The following is a 24,926-nucleotide window of genomic DNA, read 5'->3' as shown; positions in this document are numbered from 1 at the left end:
AAAAGCTTCCCACCATTTGGGCAACTTCACGGGGCCGCAACCTGCAACACGATTTCAGCTTTTGTTCTTAAGGTCGTGTGCTCCAGATCGCTCCAGCAAGGGAGTCCGTCCGTCTGTTCATAAAGCGCCTGTGCCGTTGGAAAAGAGGGGGGACTGGCTCATTCTTTTGAAAGGAGGGAGATGATCACGAGAAAGAAGTGTTGGCCGGGGAGCCGACCTCCCGCAAGATCATCAAAATGAAAAAAGAAACAAATGGGTCCAGAGAGAGTTACTTTGAAGCGTCACATGAGCTGCAGGATTTGGGCCAGTGGAGGGGGATGTGCTTTCAGGCACAACGAATAACCCAACTTGGGTCCTCGTCTGGTGTTATCTCTTCTGCAGCCTCTGGTTCCACAGCAACCAGTGAAGAATATCACTAGGAATGTTTTCCCCTCCCCCACGCCCACCCCTGTGAGATGATCTGCACACGGAGTGGACGGTGCATTTGCAGCAGTTCCAAATAGCAAGCAGAGCAGAGATGGGGCGGGAGTTGCAGCCTGTCCGGGACAGACTGGGGAGGGGATCAGTTTTGGGGGCCAGGTGTTCTTCTCTTTGGTTCTTCCTCTATCTTCCAAATTCTCATGTTAAGTAAGAGCAGAGTGAGAAAAACGATTGAGTTTGTACCTTGCGCACGACTGCGTGTGACTTTGAAGGTTAAGTCGACTAGATGTTTCTTTTAGGGTTGTTTCCGGAAGCGAAAACGGGAAAGTTGGTAGCGTCTTGTCTTATAGAAACAGCGAATGGGCTTATCTTTAACTGTGCCTACTACGTACTCTTAGCCCAGGGCTCAGTATACCTTAGGTGCCCAAACAGTGCTCGCTGTGGGTACTACACCTGCTCACAAGGGTCACTCCCCAGCGCAGCCAGTCTGAGAGGCCTTCTAGTGGCCTCAGACATAGGAAGACACGTGGGAGAGTGACCAGTCTGTCTTTGAGGCTTACACCGTGTCACTTTGGAGCATCAAAGAAGGATCCATCTTTGGAAAATGTACCTGCTGGGTATACAGAGTCTGGGAGCCGCTGCACCCCCGGGAGCTCCTCCCAGAGCTGCTGCTGGGACTTGGTCTCTGAAGGAGGTCGGCAGGCCTCATTTCCCGCACAAAATAGAGGGGCGCCTGGGGGGCTCAGTCGGTTGAGCGTCCGACTTCGGCTCAGGTCATGATCTCATGGTTTGTGAGTTCGAACCCCACATCGGGCTCTGTGCTGACAGCTCAGAGCCTGGAGCCGGCTTCGGATTCTGTGTCTCCCTCTCTCTGCCCCTCCCCTCCTCGTGCTCTCTCTCTGTCTCTCAAAAATAAACGTACAAAAAATTAAAAAAAATAAAGAGTAGTCCTCATGTTTCATTCAAAGGCATTCATTTGTGGTTTTTATTTATAGTTCTGCACATATTTGTGCACAAATAGATATGCCAGCCAGGAAGTATGGGCCCAGGTGTACGTACACACACACACACACACACACACACACACACACACACACACACCAGGGGTGGGGACGTGAGCCTGGGTGGGCTCTTCCAGGTTGAGTACAGGAGCCCCGGGGTGCTCTATGGAGGTGGTCACAGGAGCCTGGATGCACTCCATGGGGGTGGGTGTTGGGTGGGGGCATCAGGGACGTGAGGGCATCTCACAGTTTAGGTAGGTTGACGACCAGGGCTGTTTAGAGGCAAGAGACAAGGGGACAAGGACAAGGGGACAAGGCAAGATGACATGGGGACAGTGGACAAAGCTGGCTGGTGAAGCGCCAGACTCGAGAATGAGGGTTTGTGGGCTCAGGCAAGATGGAGGGGGCTGTGCGTGGGAAGGGTGGGTCTCGGGGACCCCTCAGAGGCTGCACCCCTGAGCCAGCTTTAGTTCACGTGGCCGGTGCACTTCACTTTCTGTGGGGCTAATTACAGCACCAACTCAGAGTCAGCTCTGGGGCTGAATCCAACGCACGTTTGTACTGACCCAATGGCTGAGTGTGACCCGCACCGGGGTGGTAACTACATAAAATCAAAGCATTACATTTCCCAGAGGAAACTGTAGCAAGATCACTGGGGATGCGAGGGATGACAGAAGAGGAAAGTACGCAAGACCAAGAGAACAGTCTCCTCGGTTGTGCAGCCGGGAGATGAGTGGGGGTGATGGACGTGGAGAAAGGGAGTCTGGAAGCTTGCTCGTACTTCCGGTCATTGTACAGGGTTGGCCAGTCAGAGACCTGTTGGCAGGCAATAAGCATCCCCATTGCAGGAAATACAAAGGTTCTTTTTGGTGTGCTTCCGGAGGAGGTAAAAATTGCAAAGTGGATGGTAGACACCAGAAACCTACCCTGTATTTGCATCCCTGGTTGTGCAGATGGGTGGACTGGTTTTGAACCTTGTGGGCGTCGGCAGGGGCTGCTGGCGTGGTGCTTGAAGTCTGGAGCTGTCGCATTCAGAGATGGCCCCAGTGGGAGGGCAGCTGGCACACCAAGACGTTCAGGTTCCACATGGCCCAAAGGGGCAGGGACTGTGGGCTGGAACCAACAAGATGACACTCAGCAGTAGGTCCTGTACCATTGTATAAGGGAGGAGAAGGGATGATGCGATGGACGTCAATCGTATGATTAAAGTATGAAGCTGCATCAAGGGAACCACAGTGTCCAAGGTAATGAAAGGCGCAGTCAGGTGATTTTGGGCCACCCAGAGCACTGAGGGTAGCTGGTTATTTTGGGGTCCAGTAATTGGAGTGTATTTGGAGGAGCGTAGCCAGGATCATGGCGGGGGCTCTGAGAAATCGTTCTGTGTAAGAAGTAGTTGTCATATCTCTGTCGTCCAAAAAATCTTACACATTGGATGAGTAAATTGCCTGAATGAGACACCACCAATGGATTTTGCTGGTTGAAAGGTGCCATGTGGACAAGTGAATGTTCATGGGACGTTCACCGTGTCCTATGAGGCAGGATGAGGACGCCTTTGTTAAAGTCCTCGAGGGACAGATTTCATTCAGCATGGTTTGGGGAGAGTTTGGTGACTCTGCTTCCTCCAGATGCCCTGTGGGTAGATCCAGCTTGGGTAACAGGAGTGTGGGGCTCAGGGAAGAGGTAGGAGCTTGGGAGAAGGAATTAACTGTTGATTGGAACCTTTTTTGACAAAGAACTTGGCTCTCGGGCATGAAATAAGCCTGTGGTGACTTCAGTTTCCGTGTGTGTGCATGTGTGTATGTGTATACTTTTTGCTAAAAAGTAACGCATATAAGGTAAACAAATATCGAATGTAGAGCTTAATGGATTTTTACATATGTATATCTCTGTGTAACTACCATCCAAATCAAGATCTAGAATATTTCCAGCAACCTGGAAGGTTCTGTCTTGCCATTTCTTCCCCACTTTCCCCAGATAGTTCATGGTTAGTCGTAGTGTTTGTTGCAAAAAGGAAGGGTTGTATGCTCACAGCTAGGGGGTCACAGACGAGCCCATCCGACGAAGAAAGAAGGAAGGATTGTCTGAGGTGAAACTAAAACGGAGCTCAATTCTGAGTTGGAATGAAGTTTGGTGGATCCTAGGACTTTTTTTTAGGATGAGCTATTTAGGCAATGCATTTTAAGAAACCCGTTTTGCTCATGTGTAGACTTTTATCCGGCCCGGTTTCCATCCTGAGGGTTTTTCTTTCTACTTATCTGATAAACCATAAATTTTATTTCCGTTGAGGGCAAAACCAACCTTCGAGTGCATTAATGGCCCACGTTTTAAGAGTCGGCCCCCTTTCTATCCTGTGTCTCTGGTTCAGCCCGGTTCCGTTTTCTTGGAGCAGACTTGGCGGAGAGGGGCTGACGCTATGTATTCCTCCGGAGGGACAGGAAGCCGGGTGCCACCTCATTCTGCTCCGGCAGCCACGTCCCTGCTGCAGGTGCACGGGAGTCCTTCTCTCCCTAACCTTCGCTGCTGGTCTCTTCTTGGTTCCTCCTTTCTTCTCCTCTGGCTTCTTTAAAGAGCGGCAGATTTTTGGACTTTGGGTAATTCCTGTGCCACAACCCATGTTGATTTTCATGAGTCTGTTCGTTTCCAGAACTGCAGCCTGCTTCCCGGTGAGCTGCCTGACAATTGGCTGATGAAATGAAGGAAGTAGCCTTGGAAGGCTGGGGAAGGCTTTAATGCTCCTTGTGTTGTCTCCTCGCCTTGTGTTTGGAACGTTAGAGACGGAGGGGTAGGCACCGAGACTTTGATGTTGTCTATTGAAGGAATCTTCTGCTTCTTGCCCTGTTGAGAACATGGTGGGTGAAAGCCTAGGTTTCTTCTTGAGCACGGGAGTTTCTTTTTTCGTTATTTATTTACTTGTAATTATGGTAACACTCATTCATAATATAAAATTAACCATTTTAACCCTTTTTATGTGTACCGTTCAGTGCCATTAAGCACATTCACATTGTTCGGTAGACATCACCACCATCTACCCACAGAACTTTTTTCCTCTTGCAAAATTGAAATGTCATCTCTGCTGAACAAGAGCTTTCCATTCACAGAGTCTGCTGACAACCACAGTTCGACTCTGTTTCTCTGTGGTTTGACTATTTCCAGGGCCTGGTTTAACTGGAATTATAGAATGCTTGCCCTTTTGTGACTGGCTTGTTTCACAGAGCATAATTTCCTCAAGGTTCGTCCACACGGTAGCGTGTTGCCAGAATTTCCTTCCTTTTCAGGGCTGAATAATATCCCATTATGGATACATCCCATTTAGAGCATAGTTTATATATATATTTTTTAAATTTTTATTTATTTTTCAGAGAGAGGGAGACAGAGTATTATTGGGAGAGGGGCAGAGAGAGAGGAAGCCACCGAATTTGAAGCAGATTCCAGCCTCTGAGCTGTAGGCACAGAGCTCGATGTGGGACTCAAACTCATGAACTGTGAGATCATGACCTGAGCCAAAGTTGGACACTTAACCGATCGAGCCCCTAGAGCATAGTTTTTAGTGCAAGTGCATCATGGACCCAGAGTTGTCTTAATTGCACATATATGGAGCACCTACCGTGTTCCTGACCGCACACCTCTTGTCTTCTGGGAAGGAGGACTCCCAGGCGTGGTGTCAGTGTTTTTGGTGGGGAACCAAGTACGGATGTGTGAAAGTGAGCACTTTGGGGGAAGTATCATTTGGAGCTCCTCATTTCCAGTGTTCGCTGCACAGAAGGCTTTGAGGTATTGTCTACTAGTTCTCTTTTGGCAAGCCATCTTTCCTAGATTTCCAGAATTATGATTAGGATTGTTTTCCTGGGCTTCAGAGCCACAAACAGTGATGTGGTTTTAGGCATAGGCTGTTGGCAAGGCTGATGGGATGTGCGACCTTTTCATTATCCCTAAGTCAGTATTGTCTGGAGGATTTTAATGTGACGTGTAGGTAGGTAGGTAGATAGATATGGGTTTGTTTTTTCTTTTGAGGGAGGGGAGAACCTCTAAAACACCATGTTAAGGGAATTGAAAATAAGAGGGTCAATAAGCCTAAAGACCCAGCTCTTCTGTTAATTCATTTTGAGGCTCTAAGGAGGTTTTCCTTGTGTTCCCCAGTTTTCTCCCTGGTCACATGTGAAGAATAATCCTGCCTTCTCTGTGTCATGGAGATCTTCATGGGGGAAGGATGGCTCAAAGCCCAGATACCTTGATTTTTTTATTTTTTTAATTTAAAAAATTTTTTTTCTGTTTTTTATTTATTTTTGAGAGACAGAGACAGCATGAGCCAGGGAGGGTCAGAGAGAGGGGGAGACACAGAATCTGAAACAGGCTCCAGGCTCTGAGCTAGCTGTCAGCACAGAGCCCTACGTGGGGCTCGAACCCACGAACCATGAGATCATGACCTGAGCCGAAGTCAGACACTTAACCAACTGAGCTACCCAGGCGCCCCAGCCCAGACACCTTTAGAACAGGGTTTTCCAACCATTAAAATGGAGCTCCCAGCCCATCTCCAGTCTCTTGATCTGCACAACAAAATGTGCGCTCAGGTCACGTGCATTAGCCATCTCACGGCTTGTCCTGAGAGGCTTACTTTCCATTCACCTGTTCGTCAGGTATTCATGGACCGATTCCCTGTGCTAGACACTGAATTAGTGTCCCAGTGAGAGAGGGGTGGACAAAATTTCAGACATTAAGGATCACACTTTTTTGGGGGAAAAAAGGAGGATTCTGTGAAATCGTATTACCAGATTATAATAATGCTCAGAGGCTAATCTGTTCTTTGCAGTCTCTCCTTTCCCTCTCCCTCTAGAGAGAAAAAGAAAAAAAGGGGGGGGAGCAGACTTGGACTCTTAGTAGCTCTTTGTCCCTCTTGGAGGAGTGTCTGGTATATTTCTAGTGCTCACAGATAATCCTTCAAGGTCTTGGATGCAAAGTCTTTCTGTGTCTCCATTGTTCTCTGTACCAAAGGGGAGTACCCACAGATTATGAATACTCAGGGCTTGGTGGTGATTGCGGGGTGGGGGGAGTGGGCGGATGGGTTTCGGTAGATATTTGGGGCGGGGGTCCCTGCTGTCTAAGAAAGAGACCTTCTCGACCCAGACATTCCGAGTTCATTTTGCAAATGACACCTTCCCCTGGGGACTGAAACTGTGACAGCACTGCCGTTTCCCAGACTACCAGTCCCGCACTAGGGAAGACTCACATGATGAATAACCAAGAGGTAGTCACACAGATGCCCTCTTCTGAGTAGGGTAATGACTGCACCCTGAAAACGAAGAGTTGGGAGATTCATGTGAAGGAACCCTTTTGTGAGGGGATTTCTTGGCGGGTGCAGTAGGAGACGGACCTCATTGGTGGGCAGCTCCAAGTCATGGAATGAGAAGAAACGAACTATTGGTAACTTGGGAAGTGCTGGATGCACCTTGGGGAGACCCACTACTGCCTCCTGGGGCCTCTGCTTCCCCGTTGAGGAAATGAAGGAGGTTGACCAGATGCCCCTGTCGCTCGGTGTTTTCTGAGTCCTACACCCTGTTGCCGGCAGGGTTTGCCAGCTCAGCTCTTGGGCGGAGCAGGGTCTCTGGTAGACGCCTTTGGAACCAGTTTCCAGAGAGTGTTGAATACACAACCCTGAAGCCTCTTACAAGCCTTTCTAGGTAACACTTACTTCATTGCGCTTTTAAAAATGAAAAAGAGCATGCCGCTTAGCAGGCTCACGGTAATCGGGGATGACAGATGTCACTCAGAATTTTATTATTTAAAGCCACAATGATTTTCCAAATAACCTAAAAATATATAATCCAACCTCAAAATAGTGTCCTGTAACACAGGCCAGGGAACCCTGTAGGAAATGAAGTCAGCATCTTGGCACCCCCGATGTGCTGGTTCAGTGACTTTGAACACCTTCACGTCCTCCCATGAACACGGGCATATGGAAGCGTATCAGGTTGCCAAGCTCCAGAGAACAGAGAGTGCCTTGGGTGTCGCACTCTAGTGCCTAAGCCAAGGTGACACCTCTTCTGGTCCCCATGAAGAGCTTTCTCTCTATTCTGTGAGAGCAGGGATGGGGACAGAACAGCCTCAACACAGTGAATAAATTAAGCACCTTGCAGACGGTAGGTGGTTCTATTTTATTCAGAGTCTGGGCAGGTGAGGGGCACCTGGGTGGCTCAGTCGGTTAAGAATCTGACTTTGGCTCAGGTCATGATCTCATGGTTCGTGGGTTCGAGCCCAGAGTCCGACTCTGTGCTGGCAGCTCAGAGCCTGGAGCTGCTTCGGATTCTGTGTCTCCCTCTCTCTCTCTCTGCCCCTCCCCGGCGCTTATGTTCTCTCTCTCTCTCTCTCTCTCTCTTAAAAATAAACATTAAAAAAAGAATCTGGGAAGGTGAGTCGTGGAGACACTTCTAACAGGAAACAAAAGTGTATTGAGTGCGTAGGATGATCGAGGCAGGGTGCTTCATGTAACCCTCATGTTTTTTATATTATTTCTCATAATGATGTAACTGTATTAAATAAAGTTTTGTGGGAATTACTGTCCCATTCTGCAGATGGGGAAACTAAGGCCCAGAGTAGTTAGGGAACTTATAGCTAGGAGATGGGAGAACAGGGCTTTGAATCCAGGTAGGTATTTGGGGTTTGGGGGTTGGCATGAATCTCCTTGCTGGCTGACTGTCCTGTGTCTGCAGCCCTGGGACAGTGGGTGGGGCCAGCAGGCCGTCTTTCTAGGACTGGGAACTGGCAGAACTGGTCTGGCTGGAAGGGGGAGGGTGGACAGGCCCAGGCCCCGCCCCTCCCACCCAGCGGCCAGAAGCCACGCCCTCTGTCCCAGGTGGGCCCCCTCCCACCTCCCCCTGCACCTCCCGCGTCTCCAGATTGATCTCCAGGAAGCGTCTCCCGTGGCTTCCGTGCTGGGGGGAGCGGCAGGCGGGGCTGCCCGCATCCTACTGGCCGTTATTTGGTTTTCTCTGACTAGATCTTTGTTTCTGTGAAATCCTCAGCTGCCCAGGCTGTGCTCCTCGGCTTAATCGTTGCCGCATGGAGCGCTAGCCTGGTTAAGTAAACACCGTTGGAATATTACCTGTCTGTTAACCTGTCAGAATTGCTTTACAGCCCCCTTTTATCTCCCCCCCGACGGAATTTCCCCTGGAGTGTTCTGCCTGCTCTCTGGGTCCTTTCCTCGCCGCCCCCATCCTGCAAGGCCTCCCCACCCCCTGAGTCATTAAATATTGTCAGAGTTCCGCCACTTACCGCTGCCCTGTTTGCCCAGTGCAGATAAATTGCTGTTGACTCTGTGATGCAGACCAAGGACACCGGGCTCCCAGCCCCGAGAAAGTAGCCAGGATGCCTGCCAGGTGGGGGGGAGGCCCAGGGAGGGGGGGCCGGGGTCTGGAGCAGCCTCAGGCTAGGGGGCCCGTTGCCCAGGGAGGGAGCCCTGCCTTCCGGTTACCCAGGTTGCCTCCAAGCCGGCCGGCACTCTGCCCTGGCGGGCCTTGCCCGCCTTCCTCATTCCCTCTGTGTCCACTCCACCCTCTCTCTAAACACGGAGTTGATGAATTTGAGGGTCTTAGGGGAACATCTAGTTCTAAGTCCTGTAGAAGCTAAGGCCTGGCTCTGTGGTTGGGTCTTATGCTCCCTTGAATATGTTCAAGGATTCCTTGGAGATTCTCTTTTTTCCTCCCCCAAGTTATGGTAAAATGCACATAACGTGAAATGTACCATTGTAATCGTTTTAGGTTATTTTTATTTTTTGAGAGAGGGAGGGCGCAAGGGAAGGCTCTGCAAGGGAAGGGCAGAGAGAGACAGAGAGAGAGAGAAGCGAGGCTCACCCGAAGCAGGGCTTCTGTGCGCCCGATGTGGGACTCGAACTCATGAACAGTGAGATTGTGACCTGCGCTGAAATCAGATGCTTAACTGACTGAGCCCCGAGGTGCCCCTCCCCCATTGTAATCATTGTAAAGTGTGCAGCTCAGTGACATGAAGTACATTCAGTGTTATGCGACCCTCACCACCATCTAGTTCCAGAACTTTTTTACTCCCACCCCAAAAGTAAACCCCGTGCCCATTAGGTAGGCACTGCCCACTCCTCCCTCCCGCCATGAGCCCCTGGCTGCCATTAATCTACTTTGTGTCTCTGTGGATCTGCCTATTCTGGACATTTCATGTAAACAGAGTCACACAGCTGGAGTCTTTTCTGTCTGGTTTCTTCCCCATTGTTCTTGAGGTGCTGGGGATTGACTTTTGTGCTCAGGGTGGGGACAAGGGACAGTGGGACCGTTCTGGGGAACCTCTGGATCTTGTTCCTGGCAGGCATGAGCCCTCTGATCTCTCTGTCCCTTGGCTTTTCCACCAGAGACATTCCAGTGTCTTCTTGGGAAGGACATTTTGACGTTCAGTAAAGCCACCAGGCCCTCCCTCTCTGCCAGGCTGGGCAGAGGCAGGTCTGGAGCTTGCCAGAGCCTGGGGAAGACTTGGTGAAGAGGGTCCTCTCCTGAGCAGCCTCCGTGCTTGCGATCCGTCCAAGTGCTGCCATCCTTTCCTCCGTGGGAGCAGAAATCTGACGAGTCCTTGAGCCCTTTCTTTGGACAGCGAGCTCAGCTCGGCACACTGCGTGGATGAGACCTGATTTTCATCAGAGAATCCGTGCCGCAGAGCTTGGGGTGTGGGCTTCGGAGTCAGCAGGGCGTCCGGATCTCCTCTCTGTCATCTCTTAGCTGCATGACCTCAGTTTTTCCACCTGTAAAATCGGGATGACAATGCCTTTCCTTTAGGGCTGTGATGATTACATGGTGATTGCGCACGCTACTCACCATAAGTCACTTCACGCTGAGTGCAACGCGTGATGTTGAGGGACGTGTACAGTAATTGGTTGTTGTTCCTAAAAATGTAGGATAAATAAATCTGTACATCTCCCACCCCCACCCCCAGCCCACGCCAACCTTTGCCAACCTAGAGTTCTGGCAGCTTCTAGAAAGTGCACAGGGCTTTAGGGTATCATTTAATTCGATGCATTTGCTGGTTTTCAGGATTCTGAAAAGCTCTAAACTTTTGGTCTGTGACAAGGAGCAAACCTTGCTTCTATTCAAGTCAGTGACAAGACAAAATGTCACTTTTTTTTTTTCTTTTGCTTTACCATGTTTGGAATTTCTCCCATTCTGGGGCCATTTCTGACTCATTCATGTTTTCCATTCCAGTAGGCTGACCCCTGGGACGTTGGTGACATGGCACTCATTAATCACATGTGACACAGAGGGGCTGCAGAAAGCGTGGAAGTCTCGATATGCGCCCCCGAGTGCCCGGTCCCTTACACGGCTGGCTCCATTTCATTTGCAGCCTGACACGGGGTCAGTGTAATTCTGCGAGGTTTCTAGAACACCTGCCAGGGGCGTGCCTGAAGCAGGCTGCAGGGGTGTTGGGGGGCCCGTCGGTGGTTCCGGTTTGGGGCTGTTGGGAGGGATCGGTGCCTCGTGAAACTTCTTTGTTTGGTCTCCCGTCTGTGAAGCCTTTGCCCCCAGCCCGTGCGTGTCTCGTGACCCAAAGGGAGCATGTGGCTGACCCTTCCTCGGCACCTGATTCCCACTCCTGTCTGGTGGGCGCTCCGTGGGCTTTTCAGGGGAGCTGGGCTGGAACAAGTGGGAACAAGCCTCCTCAGAACTTTCTTGGGGACTTTTTATTTTTTATTAACACCTCAGTCAAGCAGAAAGATGCTGATTCCCTTCGTATTTTCTCCCTAACTTTGTGTGCATGTGTGTGTGTGTGCATTTTTCTTTAGGAAGGATGAACTTGTAGATTTTTTCCTAAAGTGATGTTTTTTGAGATATAACTGACACACAGTAAAAGTCACCCTTTTCTGGTGTTCAGTGGATTTTCATTGTTGTAATATTTATTTTTGAGAGAGAAAGAGCGTGAGCAGGCGAGGGGCAGAGAGAAAAGGATACAGGATCCGAAGTGGGCTCCGCTCTGACAGCAGGGAGCCCGATGCAGGGCTTGAACCCACGAACTGTGAGATCATGACCTGAGCCAAAAGTCGGACGCTCTACTGACTGAGGCCACCCAGGCATCCCCAGACTTTCATTTTTAATGCTTTGTGCCCTTCCTAAAATCTCCCCCCAGATCTGGTTTGGGCTCACATTTACCTGCAGATCTGAGTAGCTGGGAAGAGCGTGCTTGATGCCCAGCCCTTGAGATGAAACTGTTTCAGACATTTAGCAAGCGGTCCTAGGGGGACAGGTAAGAACAGGTGAAGGGAGTTTTTGCCATGGGGGAGGGAGGATTGAGTAACAATTTCTAGGCATTTGCCCCGGCATTTTAAGGAAGAGACTGAGCAGAGAGCTCAGCCTGGATTCGGGCAGACCATCACGGCTTCCTGAGGCCGCCCTTGGCTGGGAGTACTAGCTACCTGGAAGGCGCCTGAGCCGTCCACACTGGGGATCCGCGACAGGGGGAGGGCCGGCCTGGCTCAGTTCCTGCTGGGTGTCCTCATCTTGCCTTCGAGAGATTGGACCTCATTTTCTGCTTTAGCTGTAAAAGGAGCTCCCTGGGGCTTAGCGTTCTGGGCAGAGCCTTGTCCTCTCCCGAGCCTGAGCGCCCCCAGGCGCCGTGCTGTGGGGGTGTGAGCCCCAGTGAGCCCCAGTTCACTGGCTCGGTGATAATGTCCCAGTGGATTTTGTGTTGCGTTGCTTGGAAACAGGTGGAAATAAGCCAGTCACGATGTAAGCGGGGCTCCTGAACTTTCTGGGGCCACCAGATTGGAACTGGGCTCCGTACTCCTACTTTGCTGGTTTGTTCCCTGGCCCTGCCTCCTGAGGAGGAAACAAACTGAACTCCGTCCACACTCAGATCAGAGGGAGCAGAAGCAGAGACCCACTCCGCCAGCCCATCCTGGCTGCCGGCCTTCTGTTCTGGGGCAGAGGTGGGCGATTGTCCTGCCTTCAAGCCATCAGGAGACCGCAGCCAGCCCTGAATGTCCACTCGGGGAGCATGGCTGGGACTGTGATATGCCTGTCAAACCAGAGGGAGGGGGCCCCAGAAGGCTCCAGAGAGCGGCTTTGTCTCCTCGCAGCGGCTCGTGGGCTTGCAGCCATATCCTGGCTGAGCGACAGGGCGTCCAGCTTCTCTGGGGCCAGGGCTGAGTCACCACGAATCCCCCACAGCGTTGGCAGCGGCCGTTTAAAGAGACCCCGCCTGGAAGGACAGGAGACTCCGGGGTTTCTCTGGGTTGGGGCTGGATGAGGGGAGGCAAAGGGCCGGAATCTGTCAGAATCTTCCCAGCGTCAGTGCATGACCCCAGAGCTCCTGCAGCCAACCTTTCAGCCATCTGGTAGACCCCAGCTCCTGCTGGGGCCGGGCACGGGTGGAGTCAGGCCCCCTGAACACAGGTGGCCAAGTTCACCTCCCTCTTGAGAGATGGGCACGGGGTTGGGTGGGAGGAGCTCAGCTGTGCATTTCACACCATCTCTCTGCTGCAGCCCCGAGGCCTGGAGGCCACTCCAGGCCTGCCGTGGCTTTCCCTCTGCCCACCTCCGGGTGCCCGGTAAGGAGGGCAGAGGGGAAGAACCCGAGTGAAAGCACTTCTCTTGTCTTCTGGAAGGGTGGTGAGGGGGCGCAGGGACACACTGGGAGTCAGCCTTGGGAGTAGGTGCTCACCCACTTCCTCTCTGCCTGGCTGCGGGGTACGCTGGGCACTCATGTCATTTGATGGGTCCTGGATGCCCCTCGGTTTCTCTCCTGAGGAGCCTCTATTCCAAATGGTCCTCAGGTCTTTCTGCTCCAGGGTATGAGAAATGAGATACCTGCCTCAGGTCCAGGGAGAGGGGTGGGGGGAGGCTGACAGCAGGTGCAAGAGAAGGGGACGGGGTTTCCGGACGCCTGTGTTCATCTGTGTACCCCCCCACACCTCTCTGATCGATCCTGGCTAGGAGAGTAAACTGTATGCTGTACAAGAGAACTGAAGCACGTTCTGAGGTATTGAAAGCATTCGAGTTCCTGCAGATATTTGCTTTGAATTTTTTTTTTTTAATTTACTTAGAGAGACAGAGTGCAAGCTGGGGAGGGGCAGAGAGAGCGAGAGCAAGAGAGAGAGAGAGAGAGAGAGAGAGAGAGAGAGAGAGAGAGAGAGAGAGAGAGAGAGAAAGAGAATCCCAAGCAGGCTCCACACTGCCAGCACAGAGCTCAGTGACTAGAACATTGGGAACAATGAAATCATGCCCTGAGCGGACGCTTTACCGACTGAGCCGCCCAGGCGCCCCGCTGCAAGCATTTGCTTTAAACGCAAGTGCATCATCCGTCCTCAGAGGGATTACAGGTAACATGAAGGCAACTAGGCGTCTTTGAAGGAGGAGGCGCCCGGCTGTCCTTGGATTACACCTCCTGGGTTCTCTGACCGGGACCCTTGCAGAGGAAAGGGACATCTGAGGCCCTCAACCCCCTTCCTTCCAGCAGGTGCTCCCCGGCCAACTCCCTGGGCTCCAGCGTGCCCCCTACCCCGGCTGGAGTCAGAACCCAGAGAGGAGGAGTCATGTGGTTTTGTTTCTTCTGTGACCCGGCTCCGGGTGGCTTTCTCGTCCGGAATGCTGAGTTGGAGTCCTTTATGAAGACTCTGTAATCCAGCCTCTAGAGGGACTTACAGGGGGTTTTCTGCTCCCCGCCCCGTTCGCCCTTCCACCATCTACTCCCCCCGCCGGCTGACTTTGAGTCACCTCTGCGGGCGGTTTTTCTTGCATGCGGGAGTTGTGTGTGGGGCAGTTACCCTGGGTTATTCCTAAACGTCAGGCCTAATTTGCTGCGGGTTTTATTTACAGTACGAGGGTCTGTTCATGTGTCTTCCCTCTTACAGTTTGTGCTCACAGGATGTGCGTAACTCTTCACAAGTAAAAGAAAACAAACACACACAACACAGAGGGAATATTGCTTACAGCTCAGGGCTTCGGGTAAAACGTGGTCACGTGATGCATTCCTCTCCATGATAAAGAACACACGTGTGTACGCTCACTCAGAATCCTCAGGTCTGGCTGATCTTGTCATGGCTCAGGTTTTAATTTAAGGTTGAGGGCGCCTGGGTGGCTCCGTCGGTTAAGCGTCCGGCTTCGGCTCAGGTCATGATCTCAGGGTTCTGTGGGTTTGAGCCCTGCATCTGGCTCTGTGCTGACAGCTCCGAGCCTGGAGCCTGCTTCAGATTCTGTGTCTCCCTCTCTCTGCCCTTCCTCTGTTCATGTTCTGTCTTTCTCTCTCTCAAAAATAAACAAACATTAAACATTTTTTTAATAAGAAACAAAAAAATAAGGTTGATAGGTTGAATCCCGTAAATGGCAAAGATCTCCCAGTCGGCCTAACACGACTCCGAGAGCAGCAAAGTGCTGACATTAACCCTGGAAGACGTTGGAGGGACGGACAGTGCCTTGGTTTTTAAGGCTTTAGTTCCTTTGTGCAGTTGCTCACTCCTGTTAAATCACTACAGCACCTGATCAGCTAATGAGGGGACGTGTCCCCCTTTGTGTGAAAGGCTCATTTTGTTTTCTTCCTCGCAACCAGAGTCTGCAGGTTCAAGTCCCCACCTCCCCAGCGGCCAGGAGAATGTGTAGGAAGAGAGGGTAGGAGCATCCTCTGGGCAGACTCTAGATCTCTGTAACCAATTCTATTTTTCCCTTCCCTGGGAAGACCCTCTTGTAGTTTCTGGGCAGAATTCAAAAGCGAAATGGGCTTGACCAGCCGCGCAGCCAGACCGCAGAGGCCCCAGGGAGATGACGAGCCTGGGACCCTGGGCCCTGTTCTTCTTGGGGGAAATGGAACCTGGCATCCTTTGCCGCCAGCGCCTTGATCCCTCCTGACCTGAAGGTGTGGCCTCCACCAGAGTGACAAGACTGCAAACATTGGGGCGAAGAAAGTATCTCATGTTGCAGCCCTTTTCCTCCCAGAATATCCTGAACTTCCTGTCGTTTTTCATCAGTCTCATCGAGAGGAGAGACTCTGAGTTTAAAGCAGTGTTGCTCCCCTTTAAGAGGTTGTGTTGTGTACGAATTCAAGCTGAGCTTGGCACCGCGGAGCATTCCCTCTGACCAGTAGCTTGTTTTTTCTTTTTCTTTCTTTTCTTTTCTTTTTTTTTTTTTTTTTTTTTGCAGGCCAGGATGGCACTTAAGAATTCCCCAGCATGGGGTCTGGCTCCGTTTCTCGAAACCTTTCCTGCCACCCTCTCTTTTCCTGGCTCCTCAGATATACAACGTTTTTACAGTGCTAGGCATGGGGACAGAGTGTTTTGCATCGAAGAACAGGAGTCTCAAAATAAAATATGGGCTGCTTTTGGAAGCGGGGTGATGGCTTCCAGTTAGCACGCTGGGTAGGTTCCTGATTTGGGCTTACCGTGAGCCATTTCTAGATACGTAAGCCGCTTTGTCTACGCTTCCCCCTATTTCTTTCACCGTAAAAAAAAAATAAATAAGAATAAAAGGCATATGACTCTGCTGACTATCAAATCCTTTTGTCCTTCCCGTTGCATGCATTACTGCACAGGCCTGCTCAAGTTTTCCTTCGGGGAGCTCCAGTAGGCACTACAGAGAGAGGAGAAGGAAATTAAACTCAGTGGGGGTTGCCCTTGCACCTCGAAAGTAATTCCAGGATTGAAATGCTGAAGATCCGAAGATCCCCCTCTCTGTCAGACCCGGAGAGAGAGAGTGGCCATAACTTGTGCTGTAGGCAATGAAGGTTTAATTTCTAGGTGGTTCTTTGAAATGAGTCTTGTTTGCAAGTGTGTGTGTAAATGCCTGTCCTGAATGCTGTTAACTCTTCTCAGTCTGATGATTTTCTCTCTAGGGTATAGAAGAGTATGTTGTCCATATGAATTTAAAGTGATTGATCTATTGGTCCTAAGGCAAAAGGTGAGGGTGGCAATGCACAAGAAAAGCCTTGAAGGACATACTCTTGACCCACTCTCAGTGCACTTTTAGAAACTGATTCTGAGGCAGCGCCTGGGTGGCTCAGTAGGTGAAGCGTCCAGCTTTGGCTCAGGTCATGATCTCGCGGTTCGTGGGTTCGAGCCCTGCGTCGGGCTCTGTGCTGACAGCTCAGAGCCTGGAGCCTGTCTTTGGATTCTATGTCTCTTTCTCTCTCTGACTGTCCCCTGCTCATGCTCTCTCTCTCTCTCTCTCAAAAATAAATAAAACATTTTAAAAAATTTTAAAAATTGATTCTGAGGACAGTATTAGACACGCACGGCCTGGGTGCATGCACGCATGAGCAGTCAGGGAGTGGTGAAAACTGAAAGCAGTGGGTGTGCCCTTCAAGAGGAGGGGATCGCCCATCCATTGAGCGGAATGTGTGCTGGGGCACGATTGAAAATAATGCCGTAGACGACTCTGCATTGAGTTAGAAATACGTTCACGATGTGGACTGTTCACTGAAAACGGTCTATTTACAAACTCTAGGAGCCCTAAGGTCCGGTCGCCTGGACTGGATCCTGCAACAGAAAAAGAGATGTTGGCCAAAAACCTGGGGTGATCCAAAAAATATTTGTAGTTCGCGGTAGTGTGTCCATGTTAATTTCTTTGTTTTGACAAATATACCATGTTTCTTTAAAATACCCATCAGGGGCACCTGGGTGGCTCAGTCAGATAAGCATCTGACTTCAGCTCAGGTCATGGTCTCACGGTTCGTGGGTTCGAGCCCCCCGTCGGGCTCTGTGCTGACAGCTCAGAACCTGGAGCCTGCTTTGGATTCTGTGTCTCCCTCTCTCTCTGACCCTCCCCTGCTCGCGCGCGCTCTCTCTCTCTCTGTCTCTCAAAAAAATAAAAAAATAAAAATAAAAAATACCCATCATATTGTGATCTTCCCTGGGTGAGGGACCTGTGGAAACTCTGTACTGTCTTTGCGACTTTTCTGAATATCTAAAATTCTTCCCAAATAATTTTTTTTTAAGAAAAAGCATATGAGCACACTTAAAGCTTTTGGAAGGATTTAATAACAAAAGATAACAGATTACCTGAGTACTACTGTGATAACAGATCTTAATTTTCTAGTTTGCGGTGAGAATTACTTTATGTTTTAAAAAAAATCAGGCAGGGGCGCCGGTGGGGCTCAGTTGGTTAAGCATCAACTTCGGTTCAGGTCATGGTCTCCTGGCTCGTGGGTTCGAGCCCCGAGTCAGGCTCTGTGCTGACAGCTCAGAACCTGGAGCCTGCTTTGGATTCTGTGTCTCCCTCTCTTTCTGTTCCTCCCCTGCTAGCATTCTGCCTCACTCTGTCTCTCTCAAAAATGAATAAATGTTAAAAAAAAAAAAATCAAGGAATCTTATTCCCTCTGGGGGAAGAAAGTAGCACCCGCTATAATTTTGTCGTCATTTTTTTTTTTATATTATTGCCTATGTCTCTCCCCATTAAACTTCCTGGATCCTTTAGAGTAAAGTTTTAGTTCTTTCTTCTGGGCCCAGCCAGCCAGACAAGATATGTCATGATCAAGGGCTTTGCTCTCAAAGAAAAAAAATTTTTTTAATCTATAAAGTGAGGTCATGACTCTGTTCTCTTAAGGTCACGGCGAAAGCGAATCAAGTCCACAGGGTGTTGTGCATAATGGATACCGTGGTCACCGAGAGGACTCTGTGCCTGGCAGTCGCTGGTGTTGGCTGTATCTTACCCGATACATCTTTTCTGAAATCTTCTATGCTAATCATTGCTTCTGTGATGGATGAGAGCATTTGTGAATTCACTTAATAAGGATTTATGGGCTGTTACTCAAACATGAAGTATTTGAGGATCATGATTATGCTGTCCCCTTCCCATCCCACTGTCCCATGCTCCATGCCCAAATAATCTTTGTGGGTTGTGTTTGTATATGTTGTGTCTAAATTAGGCCACTTGAGAACAAATCCCTCAGAGGTGTGACTTTTTTTTCCCCCGAGCCCAGATCCTCTCATAAAGGTGCATTGACTTTGCATGTCCTCACCCTACCTCACCTGGAGACACACTCAAAGAGTCTCCTGGGGTCCCTGGGGAGACGGCCATTGTCATCTTTCCTGGTGGTGACTGAGAAAAGACATTCCTGTAAATTCGCATGTCCAGGAAGGGTTGCTCCTGGATCCACAGCTCGGAGCCTCGAGCTGAGCTGGAGATCTCCTTCGGAGTCTAGAAGGCTCTGCATGTGGCCCTGGAGGCCATGCCGCCAGCATCCGGAGCCCAGCCTGCTCACTGCTTACCCCTCGCACAAGGTCACCACAGCCTGTCAGAGCCTCCCTCCCCTCCACAGTACCATCCTGGCCGCTTAGGCTTCCTGGGCCTAACGTTGTTCTGTGATTCTAGAACTTTTGGCAAGAAGAGGCCCCATCCTCACTTGCTCCCCTCCCCCCGCCCCTGCCAGAACGCAAAGCAAAAAACATCCCGAACCAACATCAGAGGCTTAAAATCTTTGAACATACCATTTCACAAATGTTTATTTAATCCTGGACAAAAATATACTGCTTTACCTTTGAAAAAAATAATTAAATAACCAGGAGGGCTTCAAAGCATTTCCTTTCCCCCTCTGCTTTCCAGGAGGAGAAATATTTTTCAAAGTCATTTGCATATTAAAGAGCGCGGCCCCAGAAGCCCTTGGCGTATGGGACGGAGATCAGCAAGTCAATCAAGTATTTCTCAGACCGCTGGTTTTATGCGCAGTTTGAAACGGAGACCGACCTTCCCCTTCTCATCAGGTCCCCTTCCCCCTTTCCTTTATTTTGTATTTTTTTGGTTCAGGCCTGCGTATGTGCAGAGAAACTCAATCCATTTGTTCCTGATTCATTGACACCTCCCTCACCCAAACGCCGTTTAGGGAGGGGTACTCTGAGTCTGAGACGTGCTTCACCCCAAGGAACAGGAAAATGCGTGGTGCACACAGCGATGGGGCGCAGACCCAGGCCGCCGTGAAGGGGCTTAGCCCGGACCACAAAGAGAATCTCTGCACTGGGGTCTCTGGGTCCGGCTCGGAGCCCTCGGGGTCTTCCCCGTCACTTCCATTCTCTGCAGCCTCCTGCATCCCTAAGCAGCTCTGAAAACTTTCACATGAGGCTGTTTGGGGGTGTCCTTTCGCTCCCCCCACTGCCCTCCCAATATTTTATCATGGAAATGTATAAATATACACAAAAGTTGAAAGAAAGCATTTCGCAGCGAGCACCCATTCCAGGCTCGGTGTTTGCGGGGCTCCCCGCATCTCACAGCCAGCCTGGTGTCCACGCGCTCTCTGTCCCATTTTCTTTGATCCGTTCAAGGTAAGTTGCTAATTCCCCCCAAATACTGCAGCACGCGTATCTTTCACTGGATTTCAGCATTTGCTTGTAGGTCTTTTGCTTCCTTTCAGGCAACCGTTGCACACATCTCTGGTGTCCCTAGGTATGGATGCTGCCGGGCGCCACAGGTTCCCCCACGCGGCCTTTGCCAGCCCCCCGCCACCCCGATGCTCCCAGTGGCAACTATTCTTCTGATTTGTTTTCACCCTAGGTCACTGTGCCCATCCTGGGGGGACGCCACATAACATCATGCCGCATGTACCCCATTGTGTGACTCCTCTTTGACTCCGGCCAGCGTTTCAGAGATTTGTCCCATCTGTGGACATCCAGCGCTTTTGTGCATTTCTACTGCTGCTCCGCTGAATGACGGTTCATTTATCCAGTCATCTGACGGGCACCTGTCGTGTTTCCAGTTTGGGGCTGCGTTGACCTAAGTTGCCCTGGACATCCTTAGTGGACATGCATTTTCATTCCTCTTGGGTAAATGATTAGGAGTGCAATCGTGGGGTCAGGGAGTAGCTGTCTGCTCAGTCCCCTAAGAACCCATCAGACCCTTTTCCAGGCTGCTCCTTGGGCACTTCGGGCGATCATGCACAAACCTTCCGGTGGTTTCTCTCCTCATTAGCATTTGGGGATGTCGTTTTTTATTTATTTTTCTATTTTGGATTTTTTTTTTTCTTTTCAAACTTTTATCTAAATTCTGGTTAGTTAACCTATAGTGCCATATTGGTTTCAGGAATAGAATTTAGTGATTCGTCACTTAACAGGCAACACCCAGTGCTCATCCTAACAAGTGCCCTCCTTGGTGCCCATCACCCCGTTGGTGGGAGGTCACTTTGGAGAAGTTGAGCCATTTTGGTCGGTGTGTGGGTGGATCTTGCGTTCTCACTGTATTTTATGTGTCTCCTCTGCTTGGAGACAGGGCAGAATGTCATGGCGGAAAGAGGGCTGCTGCCTTTTTGTTTTTTTTAACATTTATTTATTTTTTGAGAGAGAGTGAACAGGAGAAGGAAAGAGAGAGAGGGAGACACAGAATCTGAAGCAGGCTCCAGGCTCTGAGCTGTAGACACAGATCCTGATGCAGGGCTCAAACCCACGAACGTGAGATCATGACCTGAGCCGAAGCCAGACGCTTAACCGACTGAGCCACCCAGGAGCCCCTGGCAGGGAGAGTGATTCTTACATGAAAGTGCTCATGAGCCAGCTTACCTCTGGGGACCTCAGGAGCCTTCCTTTCTCTTAGCAAACTAGAGCTTTCTGTTTCCATTTTCATCTCTTTCTCTGTCTCTGTCTCTCTCTGTGTCTCGTAGATCGGTTTTCCCTCTTTGGCAGGGGCTGCATCTCCGTTTGATTTCCAGATGTGCCCTCGGGGATTTATGTGTGTACAGCTTGTTCCCTGAGCCTTCAGAGTCACCCTTGTCACCAGACAGAGCCCCTGAAACGGGGGCTCCCTCAGCTCAGCTGCGTCCCCATGGCCAGCAGCGTGAGAGACCCACAGTAGATGTTCAATACATACCTGAATAAAGGGACCACGTGGCCTTTTCCTTCTTGTGTTTTGATCCATTTATTCAACAAACTTTGTAGGGATCTGCTTACTGTCCCTGGTGCTAACCCAAGGCCAAGGGCAGTTTGGAAGTACAGAGGCCTGACTGCCTGGCCCTCCGGAGCTCTGTCTGGGAGCCACTTGACTTCCAAGCAGAAAGTGAATCGCTGCCACGACAGTCACAGCAAGGAAGCGCCCTCAGCCAGCGCCCTGTCACTTGTCAGCTTTGTGACTCCATCGGTTGGCTCATCCTCAGAGCCTCCACATGCCCACCCGTGCAACAGGACAGCAATGGTTTCTACCTCACAGGATGGTTGTGGGGATCAGAATCCCAGCCTTGAAGGTCCTTAGCCTGGTGCCTGGTACAGAGTGACACTCAAGGGGGGCAGCTGGTGCTCCCATGAGGCTTACAGCTGTGTCTCAGAAGACACAAAGGCCATTGAATGCTAATAAGTTAATTGTGTCTCCCCAGCAAAGGTATAGATTCCTTAAAACCCGGGGTCGGTCTGTCTGATTTTTCTGGGCTCTCCTCTTGTATCCGGTGCTGTCTATGCCTGCAGACCAAATGGACATGCCACCGTAAGTGGAGATGAATGTGCAAGGGATTTGTTTTTTTAAATTTTGCAAAGGAAGCCGAAATCCCACAATGGGTGTGGCATCGGCTCTGCCCACAGACCTGGGTAGTGTCAGCCGGGCCCTGCAAACCAGAGCTCTGAAACCGTGTTGCAACAACGGATGCTTCATGAGGATTTGCCGATATTCTTGGACCTGGGACCTAGACTTCTCTTCCTGCTGAGCCGCAGGCCATTGGGCTCACCCGGGAGGGAGTCTTGGGAGTCTCGTCTCTCCTGAGTAGCTGTGATTGTAAATAATCGCTGTGAAATGCCTACAGGGGACTAGCCTGGGTACAGAATAAAGTCACAGCCCTGCTTCTAAGAAGATGAGCGAGCAGGGAGACAGTGAGTGGCTGTGACCCGGGAAGGTCACCCCTCAGCTTGGCCCTCCTCCCTACAAAGTGCTCCTCCCCGGGCTCCCCAGACCAGGTCACCGTCTGCTATGTCTTCACCCCCCTCGACAAGCCAGGCCGGCCTCCCTTCTGGGTCAGGTAGCCTCCGTGCCCTTCCAACAGCTGGGCCTGATGTCAGAGGCAGAGAGCTGTCTGGATTCCTGTCCTGGCCTCCCTCCCCACCGCCCTTTTGATCCAAGATTGAGTAAGAGGCGTTGGCAAGAGCCTAGAGAGACAACTCAATTGTTTCAACTTGCAGAGAAAGGGGGAGATGAGTTCTCATCTGCAGGATGACTCATGCCCCTCCCCCCGCCCCCCACAACCGGCCCCCTCCGACCCGGCCCTGCCATTAGAAAGTTCAAAACCAAATACAAACCCAGGAGCAAACCACAAGCGAATTGCCCCCTTGTCCCGGGTGCACACTGGGAGTTCAGAGCCGCCTTTGGAGGAAGGCCGTGCAAGAGCAGCGCCCTCTCATGGGCTGTGCATTTCCAGCTCTGCTCTGGGGGGCCAGCGCCATGATTTTCGGGGTGTGCAGTTTGGAGGCAGGGCCACCCCTGGTCAAAGCCAGGTTAATTGGACCATCTCTCATGCGGCTCGCTCCCCCTGCTGCCTTGCTCTCCCCCCCTCCCCTCTCCCCCCACCCAGTCCCTTCCCGGTGGAACTCTGAGAACAGCTTTTTGTCTGTTTCCTGGACTCTGAATGCGGTCGCTCTGGTCCCCGGGCCTGCAGCGCGGGCATATCATGTAGCCCCCCCCAGCCTTCATTCCTATGCAGGACAGGTAGGCTGCAGGCTCTAACACGCCGCCAGCCAGGCTCCACCGAGGCCTCGGCACCAGTGGAAATTTAAAAAAAAAGAGGGAGCAGGAGGGGAGTGAGTGAGAGGGATTATTTTGTTTCAACGTGTTTGAAAGCGAGATCTGTGGCCAGTTGGGGTTTTTTCCCCCCTCCCCTCCCCTTATTTACACAGTCTGTTCGGAGGCACACTAGGGCCTGTTTGGATTGGGTGTTTGCGCCAGAGACAGGCCAAGTATTTCAGCCCTGCCCATTGGCACTGCCACCTCGGCGGCACCAGGAGGCCCAGGCGGTCACAAGACCTCACGGGGCCTCCTCGCTCGCCTCTTCCCTTCAGTGCCTTCCTTGCAGCAGACCCATAGCACCTCTGGGCTGCCGGGGAGTGAGGGGACTTCACCTGCAGAATGAGGGTCTTCTGAGGCCAGGGCGGGGGTGTGGGGTGTGGAAAGACAGAGGGGAGAGCTGGGGTGCAGACACTGGGGGTAGATGCTTCTCTGGAAGGTCTGTATTCCTCCCTCCCCCCACCCCCACCCCCCGGGGTCCGTGAGCAAAGTTGGCAGTGTGTGGAATGGTTCCCTGTTTGGGGAGGTAAGCTGAGGCCTCTGGAAATCTGCAGAAGGCTCTCTCGGGGATGGTGAGCCGGGGTAAGACTCCTCTGGGGAGGTAGCGCAGAGCCAGCCCGCGCTGCGTTCCGGCTCTTCGTCAGGGCACGTGGGACCCAGCAGCAAGCAGCGACTGTTGGAACTTCTAGAAAGACTCTCAGGCCCCACCTGGACCTCATGAACTAGAACCTGCGTTTTACTGGGATCCGAAGTTATAGTTTGAAAAGCACAGTTCTGGGCCTACGGTTCCCAAAGGCGGGGGGGTTCCTGACTGCCCCCTCCTACCTTGAGGTGGACAAAAGGATCTGCAGTCAGTACTGCTGGAGAGAGAAGTGTAAAACCCATCTTCCGCACCCTTGGAGATTAATTTATTTATGTCCGCAAGAAGAAATCTGTTCAGTTCACCTGAACGCAGGATTTCCCAAGTTTGATTTAGATCATCTCCCACCGTTTCTCTCCTGAAGAGCACATAGTGATGTGCTTTAGAACTAATGCTGTGTGGGGGCGCCTGGGGGGCTCAGTCAGTTGAGCGTCCGGCTTCAGCTCAGGTCACGATCTCGCGGTTCATGTGTTTGAGCCCCGTGTCGGGCTCTGTGCTGACAGCTAGCTCATAGTCTGGAGCCTGCTTTGGATTCTGTGTCTCCCTCTCTCTCTGACCCTCCCCTGCTCACACTGTCTCTCTCTCTCTCTCTCTCTCTCTCTCTCTCTCTCTCTCTCTCTCTCAAAAATAAGTAAAACATTAAAAAAACAAAACAAAACTAATGGCGTGTGGCTTCCCCTTAGAGACACGGTTCCCGGTGACCAGACAGTCCATCACAGGGCTTTTCCAAGGAGCTTCCTTACCTTCGCTCTGGAGGAGGAAGAGAGCCTAGTGGTCAGGACAGAGACTCCACTTACAGACTTGGGTTTTAATCCTGACTCAGCTCCTTTACCACGGGAGTGGCCTTTGCCATGTCGCACAGCTGTTCCATGCCTTGGTTTTTCCCTCTGTGAAATGGGAAGGATGACAGTACCTAACTAGATAGGGTTCTGGTGAAGCTTAGACCATTTAATAAAGATTTAAATCAGAACAGCACCTGGAAGGTAGAAACTCCTTAATGAGTGTTGGCTTGAGCGTCATTTTGTGTCTTACCTTCTTGGGCTCCCTGCCCCACAAGGAGTCTAGACGGAATCATCCCAAACCCAGCCATGCATCAGAATCCCCTGTAGAGTTTCTGGAGCCCCATGCCAGAGCCACAGAATAGGTTTCTCACAGGGGGGGGCCTGGGAATCTGCATTTCCTAAGTTCCGAGGCTGAGTC

At 51.1% G+C, this 24,926-nt stretch overlaps 1 long non-coding RNA gene across 2 annotated transcripts in view; it reads left to right on the top strand.

Moving 5' to 3' along the window:
* The window catches only part of LOC115282327, a 157,732-nt gene that overhangs the window by 47,905 nt on the left and 84,901 nt on the right, over positions 1-24,926 (top strand). The gene's annotated exons all lie outside the window — the stretch shown is intronic.

This window comes from Suricata suricatta, chromosome 17 (assembly GCF_006229205.1).
Source record: "Suricata suricatta isolate VVHF042 chromosome 17, meerkat_22Aug2017_6uvM2_HiC, whole genome shotgun sequence".
In the NCBI taxonomy this organism is placed as follows: domain Eukaryota; kingdom Metazoa; phylum Chordata; class Mammalia; order Carnivora; family Herpestidae; genus Suricata; species Suricata suricatta.
Note: the sequence above shows the minus strand (reverse complement) of the source record. Positions and strands in the feature narration are given on the sequence as shown.